We start from the raw sequence: 18,352 nt of genomic DNA, 5'->3' as shown, positions 1-18,352 counted from the left end.
GCCTTAAATAAATATTTTATTTTAAAAAATTATTATAACCAAATTTCACAGTTGTCACCTAAAGGAGACTTTACTGTAAGAAGTCAAAAGGAAACAATTCAAATTACAAGGGCCAAAATCAAGATTATGCAAGGACCTAGAATCTTCAACTTTAAAGGACTGGAGGGACAGGAGTATGATCTACCAGAGGGCAAAAGAGCTTGGATAACAACCAATAATCAACCATCCTGCAAAATACACTTTCAGGGGAAAAATGGGTATTCAGTGAAATAATTGAACTTTCAAACATATGAGTTAAAAAGAACAGATCAGAAAATTTTATCTTCAAATATAAGAGTCACGAGATGTGTAAAAAAAAGGGGAAATGAAAAGGGAAAAAGTGACTTAATAAGCCTAAACAATTTGCATCTCTACTAGGAAGATAATACTTGAGAATTGTATTTCTCTTAGCATAGTTGAAAGGAGTGTGTGGGAATAATTGATTATTATGTGATGATACTTATAACTTGAGAATTTTATTTCTCTTAGCATAGTTGAAAGAAGTATAAATTAACAGAAGGTGAGTATAAGACAGGTGTAAAATAATTATGAGATTAAAGAAAGAAAGGATTATAATAAAAAAGGAGAGGCAGAAGAGAGTAATTAAAACCAAAAGAAGGGGTACAAAGGACCTTATATAACAGAGGAAAAGAAGGGAGGGTGTGAGCTTTGAATAAATCTTACTCTCAGCAGATTTAGCTTAAAGAGAAAATAACATACATTAGAAATTTATCTTACTCTATGGGGAAATTGATGGAAAAAGCAGAGAGAAAGGGGAAGGAAGGCTGATAGAAGTAAAGGAAGAAGGGAAGAGAAAAGTAAAAAGGCAAAGGGGGAAGAAATGTGAGTGTGGCTGATAGAAAGGATGACAAATAGAGGAAGGTGGGGGACAGAAGCAAAACATTGTTAAGAAGGGTAAGGTGAAAAAGAAAAATTACAGGGGTAGATAGTACAGAAGACGATATAGAGTTAGCAATTATAAGAAGAATAGGATGAACTCTCCCATAAAACAAAAGAGGATATCAGAGTGAATTAAAAACCAAAATCTTACAAAATATGGTCTATTAGAAACACATTTGAAGGAGAAAGATACATACACAGTAAAGATAAAAGATTGGAGCAGAATACATTCAGCTAAAGTAGAAAAAAAACAGGAACAGCAAGTCTTATCTCAGTAAAAGCAAAAACAACATAGATCTAATTAAAAGACTAAGAATTCACAATGATGGAGAAATTAAAGTAAAATTTATAACTATTTTGCCTGTATGTCAATAAATCAGACAATCTAATTGAAATGGATGAATATTTGCAAAAGTATAAACTTCCCAGATTATCAGAAGAGTAAATAAAATACTCATCCCCATTTTTTAAAAAAGTGACAATTCCTCAAGGAATTTTCTAAAAATAAACCAATAAATAATATCACCAGGATCAGATAATTTTACAAGTGAGTTCTAGCAAGCATTTAAAACAATTAATTCAATACTCTCTCAAAGAAAGTAGGTAAAGAAGTTCTGCCACCTTCTTTTTATAACACCAATATACTGCTGATTCCCAAATAAAGAAGAGCCAAAAAAGAAACAGAAAATTACAGACTAATTTCCTTAGTGAATATTGATGCAAAAAATTTGAATAAAATATTAGTAAATAGATTGTAGTAAATAATGACTAGAATCATGCACTATGATCAGATGGAATTCATACCCAGAATGCAGGGACATTTAAATAGGAAAGCAAAGATTGATCATATCAGTGCAAAACTAACAAAAACCTTATATGATTATATTAATAGATACTGAAAATTTTTTGACAAAATGCACCAATTCTACCAAAATTACTGTAGAAAATAAGAATAAATGGAGTTTTTTTGTAAAATGATAATATCTAAAACCATTGGTAAGCATTAGATGTACTGTAGATAAGCTAGAAGTATTGCCAGTAAGATCATGGTGGTGCAAGGATACCCATTTTCATCAGTATTATTCAAAATTTTATTAGAAATATTATATATCAATAGAAGATCAGGAATGGAAGGAATTAGAATAGGCAATGAGGAAACACCTCCACTCTTTGCAGATAATAAGATGGCACACTTAGATAATGCTAGAAAATCAACTAAAAACTTCTTGAAACAATTTACAATTTAGCAAAGTTGCAGGATATAAAATGAGCCCACTTAATCATCAGTAGTTCTATGGTTGCTTCTTTTCCTTTGATGTTTAAGACCAAAATGACATCACTACATTAGAGATAAATTACAATGTGTCCGACTGTTGCTCATCAGACAGAGCATTATGAGCTCAGAATGCTCTACCACAGGTAGAGCACAAATAATCCATGTCAACAACTGTGATGGTTACTGTAAACTAATGTATCTCATGTTTCCTTTGAGTTGCTTCCATTCTGTCTTACTCTGTCTTCTCTCTTGCTCTGATGAGGATTCTCCATACTGGCCTGGCCTGTGCCAGTGTGTCTCATGTTGCACTATCAATTCCAAAATAGGAGACCCTTCAGGGTGACACTGTGTTACTTCTTCTGACCTTCCTGTGAGTGCTTACCCAATGTGAATTCTCCATAAAATTGTCTTTTTTCGAACAGTACAGCCAATCCATCTTTGTTGAACTCTCTGTAAGTTGCACTCTGGGTAATAATGTTTGAATGCTTTATAGTTTAAGTTGAGAAAGTATCTCAATTCTGGTATCTTATATTGTCATTTGATCTTCTTGACAAATGCTTTATCTCTTGAATATTCAGGGCACTTTGTTAAAGTTATAAGAATATACTTCATTGCCCAATTGATCAATGATCAAAGGATGCTCTAAATCAGTATTACTTAATGAAATGGAAATCGAGACATTTCTGAGGTGTCAACTCACACCTATTAGATTGGACAAAATGATAAAAATGGAAAATGATCAATGTTTGAGAAGATGTAGGAAAACTAGGACACTAATACATTGTTGGTGAATTCTGGAGAGCAATTAGGAACTGTACAGAAAGGGCAATAAAACTGTGCATGCCCTTTGATCCAGCAATATCAACAGCAGGTCTACATCCCAAAGAAAGAAAAAGGGAAAAATCTAGATGCACAAGAATATTCATGGCAGCTCTTTTTGCAGTGCAAAGAATTGGACATTGAGGGAATGCCTACCAATTGTGGAATGGCTGAACAAATCTTGGTACATGAATGTGATGGAGTAACACTGTTCTGTAAGAAATCATGAGTGTGCAAACCAGTAAAAGCTGCATGAACTAACAGTGAAGTGAGCAGAGACAATACACATTAAGAGCAACATTGTCGGTCAGCTAGGTGGTGTGGTGGATAGAGCACAAGCCCTGGAGTCAGGAGGACCTGAGTTCAAATTCAGCCTGACACTTAATAATTACCTAGCTGTGTGGCCATTGCCTTGCAAAGACTAAAAAAAAATGGAGGTTAGAAAATTCATTGAAGAAAAGATCTCCTTAAAAAAATTAGCCAAATAGAAAAAAAATTCAAAAAAATAAAAAAAAAAACTACAAAGGGCTTCCATGAACTGATGCCAAGTGCAATGAGTAGAACCAGAAGTTCATTATATACAGTAACAATAACATTAGGTGATGATCAATTTTTTTTTCAGTAGTACAATAACCAAAGACAGTTCTAAAAAGATTTGTGAAAGAAACATCATCCATTTCCAGAGAGGTAACTATGGAGTTAAAAAAGAATCAAAGTTTGCAGTCTTCAATTTTTAAAATTTGTCTTAACTATTATGTGTATTTTTCCTCTTCAAAGATTTTCCTTCATTTGAATTTGATTTTTCTTTCACAACAAGATTAATATGAATCTATGTTTAGCATAATTACTGGTAGGGTCTATATTAAATTGTTTTCTGTCTGGGAGAGGGGGGAGAGAAGATAATGAGGGAGAAAAATGTAAAACTCAAAACCTTGACCAAAAAAGATTGGTCAAAACTATTATTGCATGTTGTTGAAAAAACAAATAAATAATAACAACATATAAAAAGAAACAAATTAACTATTTTAGAACAACCATCAAGATCTTATAAGATTTAGCAATTTCCATGATAAAGAAGGCTAAATTTTCATATTAAATGACTAGGAATATGATACTCTAAAAGAAAAAAAAATGGATTACAACCAGAAGTAATCTACAAAGAACAATTGTGTATAACTTTCAAGTAAAAAATGTATATTCAATGAAATCAATAACTTCCAATCAATTTTGATGAAAGTCTAGAGGTAAATAGAAAATCCAACCTTTCAAATATGACTCTAGAAGATTTTAAAAGGTAATCACAAAAGAGAAATCATAAAGAATTTAATAAGGTTAGATTGTTTACATTCCTTTTGGGAGGATAGCAGTGATAACTATTTTTTATTTTTTTTTTAGGGTTTTGCAAGGCAAACGGCGTTAAGTGGCTTGCCCAAGGTCACAAAGCTAGGTAATTATTAAGTGTCTGAGACTGGATTTGAACACAGGTACTCCTGACTCCAGGACCGCTGCTTTATCCACTATGCCACCTAGCCACCCCCAGTGATAATTCTTAAAACCTTAAACATTATTAGGTCATTTAGAAGGAGACAAAGACAGAAACAGTGGGTGTAAATTGACTATGATGTGATGATTTTGAAAAAAAAATTAAGAGGTAAGAAAAGGATGCACTAGAAGATGGTGGAAGGGAGAGAAAGAATGGGAAATTGATAACAATCAAATGAGAGGTGGTGGTTCATAATAGAGATGATGATTATTAAAGGAGATCAGAAGTAAAACAAAAGTTTGAGGAGGGTTTGTATAGAAATAGAAAGGATAGGAGAGAAGGATAAATGGGATATAAAAACACGATAAAGGGAACTTGCACAGTAATCATAACTGTGAATAAGAATAGTATGAAATCACCCATATATTAGAAACAGATAATATAATTGATAACAAATCAGAATATACAGAAGAAGCACAGCTGAAATAGGTACAGACCTATAACATGAATAAGTGGTTGGTACAGAATCTATTATGCTTTATCTGAGGCAAAAATATAAACAAAATTCAGGTGTAGAAATCATGATTTCAGCAAAAGAAAAAGCAAAAACAAAAATAGGTCTAATGAAAAAACACGAGCAGTTAAACTACATTTCGTCAAAAATATCATAGACGAAAAATTAATATCAATAGTAAATAGATATAAAAGAAGCGACATAAACCAAACCATCCAAATCTTGAAGGAAAAGTTAAATTAATTATAGGACAAAATAAATAGCAAAACTATACTATTGTGGGACCTAACAGTTTCCTTCTCTGAACTAGATAAATTTAACGATAAAATGAACAAGAAAGAAATTAAAGAGATGAATAAAAATTTAGAAAAAAATGTGGGAATTCTGGGAAATATTGAGTGATAATAGAAAGGAATACAAATTTTTCAGTTCTATATAATAATTTCACCGAAATTTACAATTTATTAGTAGATAAAAATCTCAAAACCAAATGCAGAATATTAAATGTATTCCTTAAGAATAATAATGCAAAGTAACTTCATTCAATAAAAGACCATAAAAGCATCAACTAAAATTAATTGGAAACAAAACAATCTAGATCTAAAGAAAGAGTGGGTTCAAGAACAAATTTTAGAAAGAACCAAAGGCAACAATGGGACAGTACACTAAAATTTATGGAATGTGGTCAGATAGTAATGGAAAATGTATATATCTAAACACATCAATGAAATAAAGAACAGAGTCATGAATTGGGCATGCAACAATATCAACAAAATCTAGAAAAAAGAACAAATTCAAAATCCTCAATTAATCACCAAGTTAAAAATCCTAAAAAATCAAAGGAGAGAATAATAAATTTGAAATTAAAATTTACAGTTAAATAAACTAGGAGCTTATTTAAAATAATATCCATTAAATAGAAAAAACATCGATTAATCTAATTTAAGGGAAAAAAGGAAACCAAATTACCAGTATCAAAAATGAAAGCATGAATTAACTGTCAATGAAGATGAAAATTAAAGCAATTATTAGGAGCTATTTTTACTAGTTATATTCCATATGAATCTAATGATGTAAGAGAAACTGATAAATATTTATGATCACTTTTGGATATAGAACTAGTAGTTCTATTGCCAGATCAAATGCTATGAGTAGGTTTTTTGCCTTTTGTGCATAGTTACAAATTGTTTTCCAGAAAGAATGGATCAATTCACAATTCCACCAACAGGGCATTAGTATTCCAATTTTTTTTACACTCTTTCCAACACTGTTAATTTTCCTTTTTTTGTAATTTTAATGAATCTGATAGGTGTGAGGTAGTACCTCAGAATTGTTTATTTTTTGTAATTCTAATCAATAAAGATTTAGAACATTTTCATATGACTGCAGATAGCTTTAATTTTTCCATCTGAAAACTGCCTGTTTATATCATTTGTCCATTTATCAATTGAGGAATGACTTGTATTGTTATATTTTTTTTAGGTTTTTGCAAGGCAAATGGGGTTAAGTGGCTTGCCCAAGGCCACACAGCTGTCTGAGACCGGATTTGAACCCAGGTACTCCTGACTCCAAGGCTGGTGCTTTATCCACTATGCCACCTAGCTGTCCCAACTTGTATTCTTATAAATTTGAAACAATATCTTAGAAATGAATCTTTTAACAGTAACATTCACTGTAAAAATAGTTTCCTAACTTTCTATTTTTCTTCTAATTATGATTGCCTTGATTTTAATTATGCAAAATGTTTTAATTTTAATGTAATCAAAATTATCCATTAAATGGATGAAAATTTACAATTATACAAATTTCCCAAATTAACAGAAGAAAAAACTAGAGTATTCAATACCTAGTAAAAAAAGATGGGACATTCTATAAATGAGTTTTCTAGGAAAAAATCCCCAAGATCAGATGGATTCACAAGTGAATTCTATCAAATCTTTACAGAACAATTAATTGTAAAACTATATAAATTTCTTGGTAAAATAGACTAAGAAGGCATCCTATTCATTTCCATTTAAGTGATGATGTCTAAATCATGAAAAAACAAAGATAGAGAAGGAAAACTGTAGGCAAATTTCCCTAAAGAATATTGAAAAAAATACTAGCAAGGAGAATATATCACAAAGATCATACATTATGACTGGGTGGTATTAATATTATAAATACAGGGCTGGTTCAGTATGGGGAATACTGGCAGTATAATTGATATCATAACAAAAGCAAGAATCTTAATTTTTTCAATAGATGCAGAAAAAACTTTTGACAAAATATATTAAAAATACTAGAAAGCAAAGGAATTAAGTTTTCTTAAAATGATGAGTAGCACCTATCTAAAACTCTTTCTTCTTAATAACTGTTGGCAATATAAAACACCCAGAAATCTACCTGCCAAGACAAACCAGGAACTATATGAATATTTACAAAACAATTTCCTCACAAATAAAGTTAACTCTAAACAATTGGATAAATAGTAATTACTTTTGAGTAGGGCAAGCCACTATAATAAAAATGGCATTTCAATCTAATTTAATTTTTTTATTCTATATAATCAAACTACCAAATATATTTCATAGAGATTGAAATAAATCATAATAAAATTCATGTGGAAGAACAAAAAGTCAAGAATATCAAGGTCATCAATGGAAAAAAGTAAAGGAAGGTAGGTAGTACCTCTTCTCAAACTGTATTACCATGTAGTATTTATCAAAACAATCCGAGAAATAGAAATTAAGAAATAGAGCAATAGGTTAGTGAAATAGATTAGATAAATGGCATTACATGATAATTAAATTATCATAGCAATCTAATTGATAAATACAAATATTTAAGACTTTGCAACTAAAACTCATTATTTGACAAAATGAAAATAACTGGAAAAACCATTGAAACAAATTAGATTTAGGCCAACATTTTACACTTTATTCTGGAATAAGGTCAAAATTGGTACATAATTTTGACTTAAAGAATTACATCAGAAATAATTTAGGAAAACATGGGATCAGGAAAAGAACAATCCTTCCTTTCACACATTACAAAAGAGACTTAACTAGACTTCACAAGGCAGCTAGGAGAAGAGGTGATAGGGAAAAAAATAATGTAAACATCTAGAAAAAAGGAATTCAGGTACTCAAGAATTATAGTCAGGATCACATAAAACTTGTAGACTAATGTTAAAAAGAAGACAAAAATCTAGTAAAAAAGATAGCAAATGGTAAAATATACAGGTTACATTCAGGAAAATCTTGCTGGTTTTCCTTTGGTTGGAAAAAAGTAAGGAGGGGTTTTAATAAAATAGAAAAAATTTTATACTTCCAATGAAGAAAACAGAGTTGACCAGAAACTTTGAAATGCAACCAAGAAATGCAAGGCAAGAGAAAATTAGAAAGTTTAACATATTTTAACTACTTATATTATAATTGACAAAGACAAGGGATGAAAGAGAAATTTTTAAAAACAAGGATTAAATCAGGAAGGGAAGAGTCACAAGAAAAATAAATTTCAACATTAGTGAATAGGTGATTAAGTGGAAATTAAATTTAAATAAGAAAACAAAATCAAATTATTAATGTTTACAAGAACAGAAAAGAGGAAGGCCAGTGTTGCAGAAACAGTCAACTTCAGTTATGGATTACTTAAGGCAGCTAGGTGGTGTAGTGCATAGAGTATTGGCCTTTGAGTTAGGAGGATAGGAGTTTGAATCTAGCCTCAGACTCTTGTTATTTACTAGCTGTGTGACCTTGGGCAAGTTACTTAATTCTGATTGACTCACATCCAGGACCATCTTCAGGCATCCAGATTCATATCTGGTCACTGGACCCAGATGGCACTGGAAAAGAAAGTGAGTTTGGTTACTTAGCACAGCACTCCCTCACTCAAAAATCAATTCATGTGTGTCATATCATCTCCCTTAATATCTTGGTCTTCTTCAAGAATGAAGGACAAATATCATTATTATTATCATCATCATTATCATCTTAGATTACTGATTGTATTTCACTTCTTTGCACACCTTATTCTTTGTAAAAGGAGTAATTGATAGCAAAGATAAATGAAAAATGTAAAATGAATGATATTTTTATAGGAAATACATAATTAATCATAACTATGAATATTAATGAGATGAATTCAGTCATAAAACCTAAAAAGTAGCATAATGTAAGGAAGAATTTAACATGTTTCTTCATTTTTTCTTTTTTATTTCTTTTATGCAAGGCAATGGGATTAAGTGACTTGCTCCGAGTCACACAGTTAGTATTAAGTGTGAGGCCAAATTTTGAACTCAGATCTTCCTGACTCCTGGTTGTTGCTCTATCCACTGCATCACTTAATTGTCCTAACTTTTCTTACAGTAACAATTTGAAAAAAAATTGTTAAAAATTAAATCAGAGACTGAATCATAATTTTCATTTTCAAATCAATTAAAAAAGAATAGACAAGTTTAAAAAATGACAAGATTAAAAACTACATCTTTTTAAAGGAAACACATATTACTACATTTCAATACAATGCATGCAGTGAAGGTCAGAGCATCTATGTAATTGAAGTAAGAGTTAATTTAATTACAAGGAGGAAAAAATAGCTAGACTATTTTAGTTTGAGGTCTTCAATGTTCATCTTTCAGAAGAAGACCAATTAAATAAATAAGGCAAAAAAGAAAGTAGGTAAGGACCTCAATAGAATTTTTAAAAAGTTAGTCTAGTCAGATGTCTCATAATTGCTGGGGATAATAGAAAGGATTATACATATTTGTTAGTTGATCATGGCCCCATTACAAAAACTGACTATGTACTAGGATATAAGAATCTCATAACAATATGGAGAAAGACAGATATATTTAACATACTTTTCTGAAAATAAAGCAACACATATGTTATATTTATGTACCTATCTTATTTATCTATCTACTGACCTAGGTGTGTGGGTATATAATAAATAACAGTTGAAGAAAAGGTTAAAAATAAGAACAATGAGAGAGTACATGAAATTTTAAAGTATATTTATATCTTAAACATCCCTTTGAATAAAATTTAGATTTCTAAACTTTTTCATATAAAAAGAAATAATTGAATTGGGTATGCAAATAAAACAAGCAATAATAGCAATATTTTTATAAAACTTTATATAACAAAATAAAAATTATAAAAAATAAATAGAAATTACAATTTATAATAAAATATCATTATAAATAAATTTAAGTGGGGAAAAAGTGGAAAAAGTCAAACTGCCAATTTCAAAAACTTTTAAAAAGAAAATTCCTATCACATGAAAAGAAAACATAGGAAATTATTTGAAAGAAATGACCCTATCTCCATGTAATAACACTTGCTAATAGATAGAACATGTAAAAGTTACAAAAAAATAAAATAACAGATCAAGAATCAGAGTATTTGACAGCACAACCACAAGAATGAAATTGAATAAGCCATAAATTAATTACCATGGGAAAGTCCTTGCACCAAAGGAATTTACTAGTGAATTCTAGAAAACATTCAAAGAACAAGTAATTCAAATATTATATCAACCATTTGCAAACATAGAGAAATAAAGAACCCTTCTCAATTCCTTCTATAATAATAAAAAATGATCTTGTTACCTAAAACCTGGAGTGAAAAGGTTATAGGGACTAGGGTAGGAGACTGGGAATTATATTACTGATAACTATAAATTAAGGAATAGTTAAATAAGTCCTTGTTTTTGACACCTTTTAAATATATATCTTTCAATCAAGTCTCTAGGCAGAGGGCCTCATACTTATTCTAGGTTTTTTTCTTGATCTTAGGGAGGGAAATACATTGCATAGCAGGAGAAAGAGGTACCTGCTTCCCAGGGTGAGTGAGATCTTTCACAGTTTGTTGCTTGAATATTTGTCTGATAACTAACATTCCACTACAGTTGGAGCTCAACAGGACAACAACAAAGAATTGTTTCTCAGAATACAGCTGAAAGGGGTATTAGAGGTTGTAGCAAATAGGCATCAAGTGGTCGAGAAAGAACTTTAAATACTTTATTATAAACAGAAAACATATTCCATTTGAGTCCAATATGTAAATAGGAAGTCTATCCAGTATGGAGTTATTAGGGGTTTTCCTGGAATAATCTTAAGGTTTGCTTAAAAGAATGAAAGCTCATGTTTTCCATTAATAGTTTTTTTTTTTTTAATGTGCATGAGAGAACTAGGAGGAGAACCAGGCCAGTTAGTTTTCATTTATAACTTTAGCTAATCACATTTTGATATAAGATTTTTTTTCTTTTGTTACTCTATTGGATGATAAATAATAGTTTATGGGTATTTGTTTTAGATGTTAAACTACATATGTCAATAATTATTTGACTTGTAAAATGTGTACCCCTTTTACTGTTTATAGAGAGTGGTAATTCAAATTGGAAATGAACTGCTTAAATCACTTCTTTAGTAGCTGAGATACATGGATACTCTTCAATCTATTCAGATAACATGTTGATCATTGCAAAATCATATTCAGAGGAATTGCACAAATGCAAATTAGTGAAATAAGACTATAAGTTTGGATAACTTTGTTGAGAACTATGTGTCTTTATCCTCAGAGCAATGCTATAAATTCAAAATTAGGTCAAGACTTTTTTACCATGGAGAACAAAATTTGGGGTAAACCATTTTTTAATGCTATAATTACCATCCTCATTTGCTTGTAGAATGCAGAGAGGAAAAAAGGAATGAATGTACCTCTATAAAAATTACCAAGGGGTTGCTAAGTGATCACCAGAAGCAGCTGTTGTGCAGAAAAAATCTTGTATAGAGGCTATAGTCCTTTTCCTTATCTGATGCCTGATTATGGAGGAGGGGCAAGCATTTGGTTTGCTGATGGAAAAATATGACCAGAAATTAGTGTCTGGGGGGCTAGAAAATGTTTTATATTTGTGAAAATGTTCTGCTCCTTCATCTCCCATAGTGATATTATGGTTGGGAGTTACAAGGAGCTTTGTTTTTATTTTTTAAACTGTTATAATAAATTTAAAATAACAGCAACAAAAAACTATAGTTAACATTACTATGTGTCAGACACTAAGCTTTTCACATTAACTGTCTCATTTGATCTTCACAATAACCCTGGGATGTATTTGCTATTATTATGTTCATTATATAGATGAGGAAATTAAGACAAATAGAGGTTAAATGATTTGTCAAGATCACATAGCTAGTGAATTCAAATCTTCCTGTCAATAGTGCTAATATATACTATGCCACCTATGCCTTTAGATAACCTCTAAAACCTAGTGATAATTATAGATTTGAATACCTGACAAAGTAAGGCACTTGCTCTGTTTCTAGTTTTGACTAATATTGTGTATTGTATTAAAGGCAAAAGGAATTAGTTTTAGAAATATTTATGGTGTTTTTTTCAAAGTGGTAAAATATAGCCTCTGAAGTGATAACGTTAATGAATTCTTATAAGTGTTTTGCTTGAACCATGTAATAGAAAACCTACAATAGTCATTTTATACTAAAAATTTTGGCATCGGTTTTTCAGTAGTGGGAAAGGTATTTTAAGTATAAACTAAACTGTTGAGGGAAAGTTGCTTTACTCCTTCCTGAAATATTAGTGCCATATGTACTGTGTCATATGTACTGTGAAGCAGTGCCATAATGAATGAATAAAGCATAGGACATGGAATGAGGAAAACTTGAGTGCCAAGTCTAATATACCTTGATTAGCTGGGAGACACTATGCAAGTCATTTACCTTCTTTCAGTCTCAGTTTCCACATCTGTAAAATTTGAATAATGATGATGATTATGATGATGATGATGATGATGATGATGATGATGATAATAATAATAATTAAGGATCAAATAGGTTAATGATTGAATAGGAAATAAATGAAAGAAAAAAAATTCATTGTGTTAATCACTGAGGAAACAAATAGGAAAAGCAAAACATCTCCTGCCCTCAAAGAATTTATATTCTAATTGGAGAAACAATACATCTAGAAGTGAAATGGACAGGGAAGACTTTTAACTAAGGAAGAAGTGACAGAAATAGTAAATGGAATCAACTGATTGACATGTCCTTTCAAGGAAAAGTAGTATTGATTTTTATTATTATAATAAGCCCCAAAATGAAGGTTTTAGTTGGGAGAGAACAAAGCAGTTGTGTTACCAAAATTTTATTGTGTTGTTCAACTTCTTCCCATGCTATTATTGCTTACTGAAATTTTCTGTTTTTCTCATTTTTAGTCTCTATGGAAAAGTTTCTATTACTGTATATGATACCTTCTAGTTAAGGTCATCCATTCTTTAGTGACATTCAATTATTTGTTTCACTTTTTAAATAATATTCAGGGATATTTCTCAATTTTGTGGGTATTTACCTTGGAACAGTCTGTTTCCAGGGGGGACAGTTTTAACTAATTCCCATCAACTCTAAAATGAATTGATTATTATCTAGATCTTTTAGAGGCCAATTGTAGTCTACAAAGGAGCTTTTCACAGATTCTCTGGACATAACAGATCATGTTAATTTACATCAACTTACATTATATCATAACAATGTATAAAAACATATAACACTTGAAATTTTACTAGATGCTCTCTACATTAGGAAAACTTTATGTAAAATTGTAATCACTTGGCATTTAAGGGGTGTGAATAATAACAACATTTTCCCTGGGGGTGCCATTCCAGTATATTGCCTTTTTAGAGCATTGATTGGGATAGTTGGAAAGACCCTAGATATGGAGATTTTAGCATTAAAAACAATTTGGGACAGGGCAGGAAAATGAATCATTGATGGAGGTGTTTGGAAGAAAAGGAAGAAGGAAAATATTGGAAAAGGAAGGGATAAGATCTAAATAACTTTTTAAAATACAGAAGGGTTTTGGAAGGAAAGCGATTTAGGGTGAAGAGATATTTTTGTTTGAAGTGGGAAGAGTGATAGAGATAAAATTGTTTTAAATATCCCATCAAAGATAATTTTTCATTGATAGGTTTAGGTTCTGAAAGGGTTAAAAGAAAGGATTATACATAATTTGGGGGGAAGTAGTCATTTTTTGTTACATATTAATTGGGAATTCATTTTTAATTGATTTTAGCCCTGGATTTGTTTTTTCACATTTAGAAGCTTTTCAATACCAAACAAAAACACTTTCACTGCAGTTATTTTACTTTATATCATGCCATTAAAAAACCCCCCATAAATGCATTATTGTATTAAGGTCATATGTTTCTTGCTTAGAGAACTGTTTAGTTTCTGGCTTCTCTAGTTCCACTCAGCAAAAAATCTTGAAAGTCATGGGAGACTGAAGAGCATATTTATAACATTCTGAAGTCTGCTACAGGGAAGCAAAAATTTGCTTAAAGGAACCCAACCCCATTGAAGACACATGAGAAAAACAAAACAGGGTTATTCAGATTATCTGCTATCACTCTTCTTTCAGTCATGTGGGGAGGAAAGGTTGGCCTAGTGGCATTCCTTAGGACAATGTTGTTGTTATTATGCACTCCCCATAATTATAATGTATTTTTATATATCATCTTAAGATTTGCTTAATATATTCTCTACAGGTAATGAAAGTGTTATAAAGAAGACATTGATCATGGAAATATCCTATTGAGGTAAGAGTCAGCATTTTGACAGATAACACAATCACTGGAATATACACATCTAAATTCTATGTTTGGTATTATTTTCTTGGATAGTTTGTTTAAACATTTTCTCCCTACAACTAAGAGAATCAACTAATATAGAAATGAAAATGCAAGGGTATTTTGTTTGTTTGTTTTCTGGATTATTTAATAAGAGTTGGGGCCAGTCTTGCCTGTTTGACCTATAAAACTTTTCACAACTTGTCCCAAACTATCTTTCTTGTCTCATTATACATTAATCTTTCAACACTCTACAATTACAACAGGCAATTCTTCTTTCAGTTTCATACATATAAAACCCCACTAAACATTTTATCAAACAATGTCCCATACCTGTAATACTCTATTTTTTTCACCTCTGAATCTTCTACATGAAGCTACTTTATACTTCATTAGCTAGAGCTCTTTCTACTGATCTATCTTATATATTTATTCAATGTTTAATTAAATATGTATTTCTCTATTCTTTTATTAGTTTGTGAGCTCTATGGGAATATTTTTAATTTATTCTTTACAAATCAGTACCTACTATAGTTTCTAGGACATAGTGAGTACTGAACAAATTATTGTTCCTTGATGGTCAAAGTTTCTGGGGCTTTTTCTATGACTTTTTTGTTTTCAATTTCTGATTTGAAGAAAAAGTGAAAACTTGTAACAAAATGTACTCCATTTAAATAGGTGGATAAACATTTTAAAAGTATGAGTAATATGTTAGATGAGGTTTTAAATATACTGTTTTCACAATCTTAGCATGTTTTCTATAGAGTATTATTAACTGGGACATGTCTTGTGTGTATTTGAATATAGATATTCATAAAGTCATAATAATATTTATGATCAGTTTCTGAGAATTCTGAATTTGATAAACTTTCCATCCTATTTAATGTTTAAAAAATTGTATTGTAATTAATCAGAATCAATCAATTTTGTAAAAGACTTTGAATTAGACCCAGGTATAAAAAAAATGACTAAAAAGGAAAAGAAACTCTGTTCAACTTTTTATATGTTTTCAAAATACCAAATCTTCTTTCAATATTGTAATAAAACCCAAAAATGCTCTTCCTATTTTTATAATATATTTGCAACATATACATGTACTAAATTATATACTAAAAAAGCAATACATTATACTGGATGGAGAATTAACCTTAAATTCAGCAATATTTTGAATTCAATTGCTTCTTCTGACAAAACAAACAAACAAAAAAAAACAAAGAAAAAACTAATTATGTTAACTTGGATAAACAATTGAAACTCTTAGTGCCCCAATGTAAAAAAAAAAACTCTATGATTAACAGTATACCATAATAGAAGAGTATTTTTCACCAGCAAATCTTTTAAAGCATTTAAATCACAGGTCCTGGGGAAGGGGAAGTATTACATTTGTTTTGTTTTTTTTTAGGTTTTTGTAAGGCAAATGGAGTTAAGTGGCTTGCCCAAGGCCACACAGCTAGGTAATTATTAAGTGTCTGAGACTGGATTTGAACCCAGGTACTCCTGACTCCAGGGCCAGTGCTTTTTTCACTATGCCACCCAGCCGCCCCTTACATTTGTTTTTTTAAATAATTTAGTTGTGTCTGAATTGCTACAACTTTATTTAGACTCTTTATTTAGATACTGGAGTAGTTTGCCATTTTCCACTCCAGTTCATTTGACAGTTGAGGAAATAAGGCATACAGGATTAAGTGACTTACCCAAGGTCACAAAGCAAGTAAGTATCTGAGGATAGATTTGAATCAAGTCCTTGATTGCCAATATACCTTAATAGCAATTCTTAAAACCATTTAAATCACAGGTTCTGAGAAAGGATGTATTACATTTGTTTTTTAATCATTTAGTTGTGTCTGAATTTCCATAACTTTATTTAGACTTTCTTTTCTTGGCAAAAATACTAGAATGGTTTGTGATTTCCCACTCCAGTTCATTTTACAGGTGAGGAAATAAGGTATACAGGATTAAATGATTTACCCAGGGTCATAGAGCTAGTAAGTGTCTGAGGACTGATTTACAGATTTGAATTCTCTCTCTCTCTCTCTCCCTCTCTCTCTCTCTCTTTTCTCTGTATATGGGTGTCTCTATCTCTGTATCTCTCTTTGTCTCTGTCTATGTCTCTGTCTTTCTCCCTGTGTGGCTTATCAGATAGATAGAGAGGTAGATAGACCGATATCAAATCTAACTAGATCTAGATATCAGAATCTATAGCATTCTATTATGAAGAACTATTCCAAAGCACTTGAAAATGAAAATGTTTCAGAGAAAATTTTGACAATATTAAGAGAACTTTGAAATTTCACAAAATGCAGTGTAATCTACTTTTTCCCTCTCTTGTTCATTCCTGGGCCCAGTTCATCACTTACTGTAGTGTCTATTTCAGATCAGTATAGAAGTGACAACACATAGAAGAACTGAAGGTGAGAATTCCCCAAATCATAACTAAAATAAGTAATTTTCAAGACTTTAAAAATGAAGATTTATTTTGAGAAATATGATTGATATAAAGGGAATTAAAAGATTTCATAAGAAAATGTATGCAGTAAAGGCAGGGACTCACTACCTAAGCTATTTCCCAAACTACTCCAAATACCTTTAAATAATGACTAAATGAAGTCTACAATGGTCAAATCCTCAAAAAGATAGAGTGAAACATTTTTCCAAACCAAGGCAACTTGGAAGATTGATGGGAAAGGTCTGTGGAAACTGGGTGAGAGAGGAACACAGTAGATCAAAGACCCTGCCAGCACTGACCAGTCCCAGCAATCCAGAAACAGGAATTGAGGTGACTGGGACAGTGACAGTGGTGGTTTCCAGACCTCTTAATTCAAAGACTGCCAAGGGGCGGCAGCTAGGTGGCGCAGTGGATAAAGCACCGGCCCTGGAGTCAGGAGTACCTGGGTTCAAATCCAGTCTCAGACACTTAATAATTACCTAGCTGTGTGTCCTTGGGTAAGTCACTTAACCCCATTTGCCTTGCAAAAACCTAAAAATACAAAAAAGCAACCCAAACAAACAAACAGAGACTGCCAAAGACAACTTGAAATTCATTCCAGCACAAACCTCAGCAGTACAAACCCTAGCCTACAAGACCATGATCAGTACTTGGGAACCACTGAATCAGCAGTGGTAGGTACTTCTGGAGCTCCCAGTCCACTGATGTTAAGGAGATCAGGAGATAAAAGGGATTTCTTTATCACTGAGACAGGACTCTCTGTTGCTTTGCCCATATATTAATTTGGGTCACAGGCTTGGGTTGCAGGCTCAGTAATGTAGGAGCAATAGCACAAAGTACTTTGCTGCTTTAGTGGAGCAAGGACCAGAGCACAAGCAAGAAGAGTAGTAAAAATCTCTTTAGACCATACCATCTTGAAAGAACTGAAAAATGCTTACATGAATAAATTAGAGAAAGAGGAAATCAATGAAAAAAATGCAACTAAAAAAATTAAAGAAAAATTAAAAATCTCCAATTAAATAACAAATTAGAAATTCTGAAAATTATAGGATAAAGTAATAAAATAGAAAGCAAAAAGACTATTGAATTAGTAAATAAAACCAAAGGTTGGTTTTATGAAAAAAAAAACAATAAAATTGATAGACCTCTGGTCAATTTGATTTAAAAAAAAGAAAAAAGAAAACCAAATTGCTAGAATCAAAAATGAAAAAGGTGAATTCACCACCAATGAGGAGGAAATCAAAGTAATAATTC

General features: G+C 31.2%; 1 long non-coding RNA gene across 1 annotated transcript in view; it reads right to left on the bottom strand.

Annotated features, from left to right (window-relative positions):
* LOC141498145 (uncharacterized) overlaps positions 1 to 10,898 on the bottom strand; it is a 143,968-nt gene extending 133,070 nt beyond the window's left edge. Inside the window, exon 1 of the long non-coding RNA XR_012471570.1 lies at positions 10,848 to 10,898. This is a non-coding gene — a long non-coding RNA (uncharacterized LOC141498145). The remainder of the gene's footprint in view (positions 1 to 10,847) is intronic.
* Between the last annotated feature and the right edge of the window lie 7,454 nt (positions 10,899 to 18,352).

This window comes from Macrotis lagotis, chromosome X, assembly GCF_037893015.1.
Source record: "Macrotis lagotis isolate mMagLag1 chromosome X, bilby.v1.9.chrom.fasta, whole genome shotgun sequence".
Taxonomy (NCBI): domain Eukaryota; kingdom Metazoa; phylum Chordata; class Mammalia; order Peramelemorphia; family Peramelidae; genus Macrotis; species Macrotis lagotis.
This window is presented reverse-complemented; position numbering and strand designations above follow the sequence as displayed.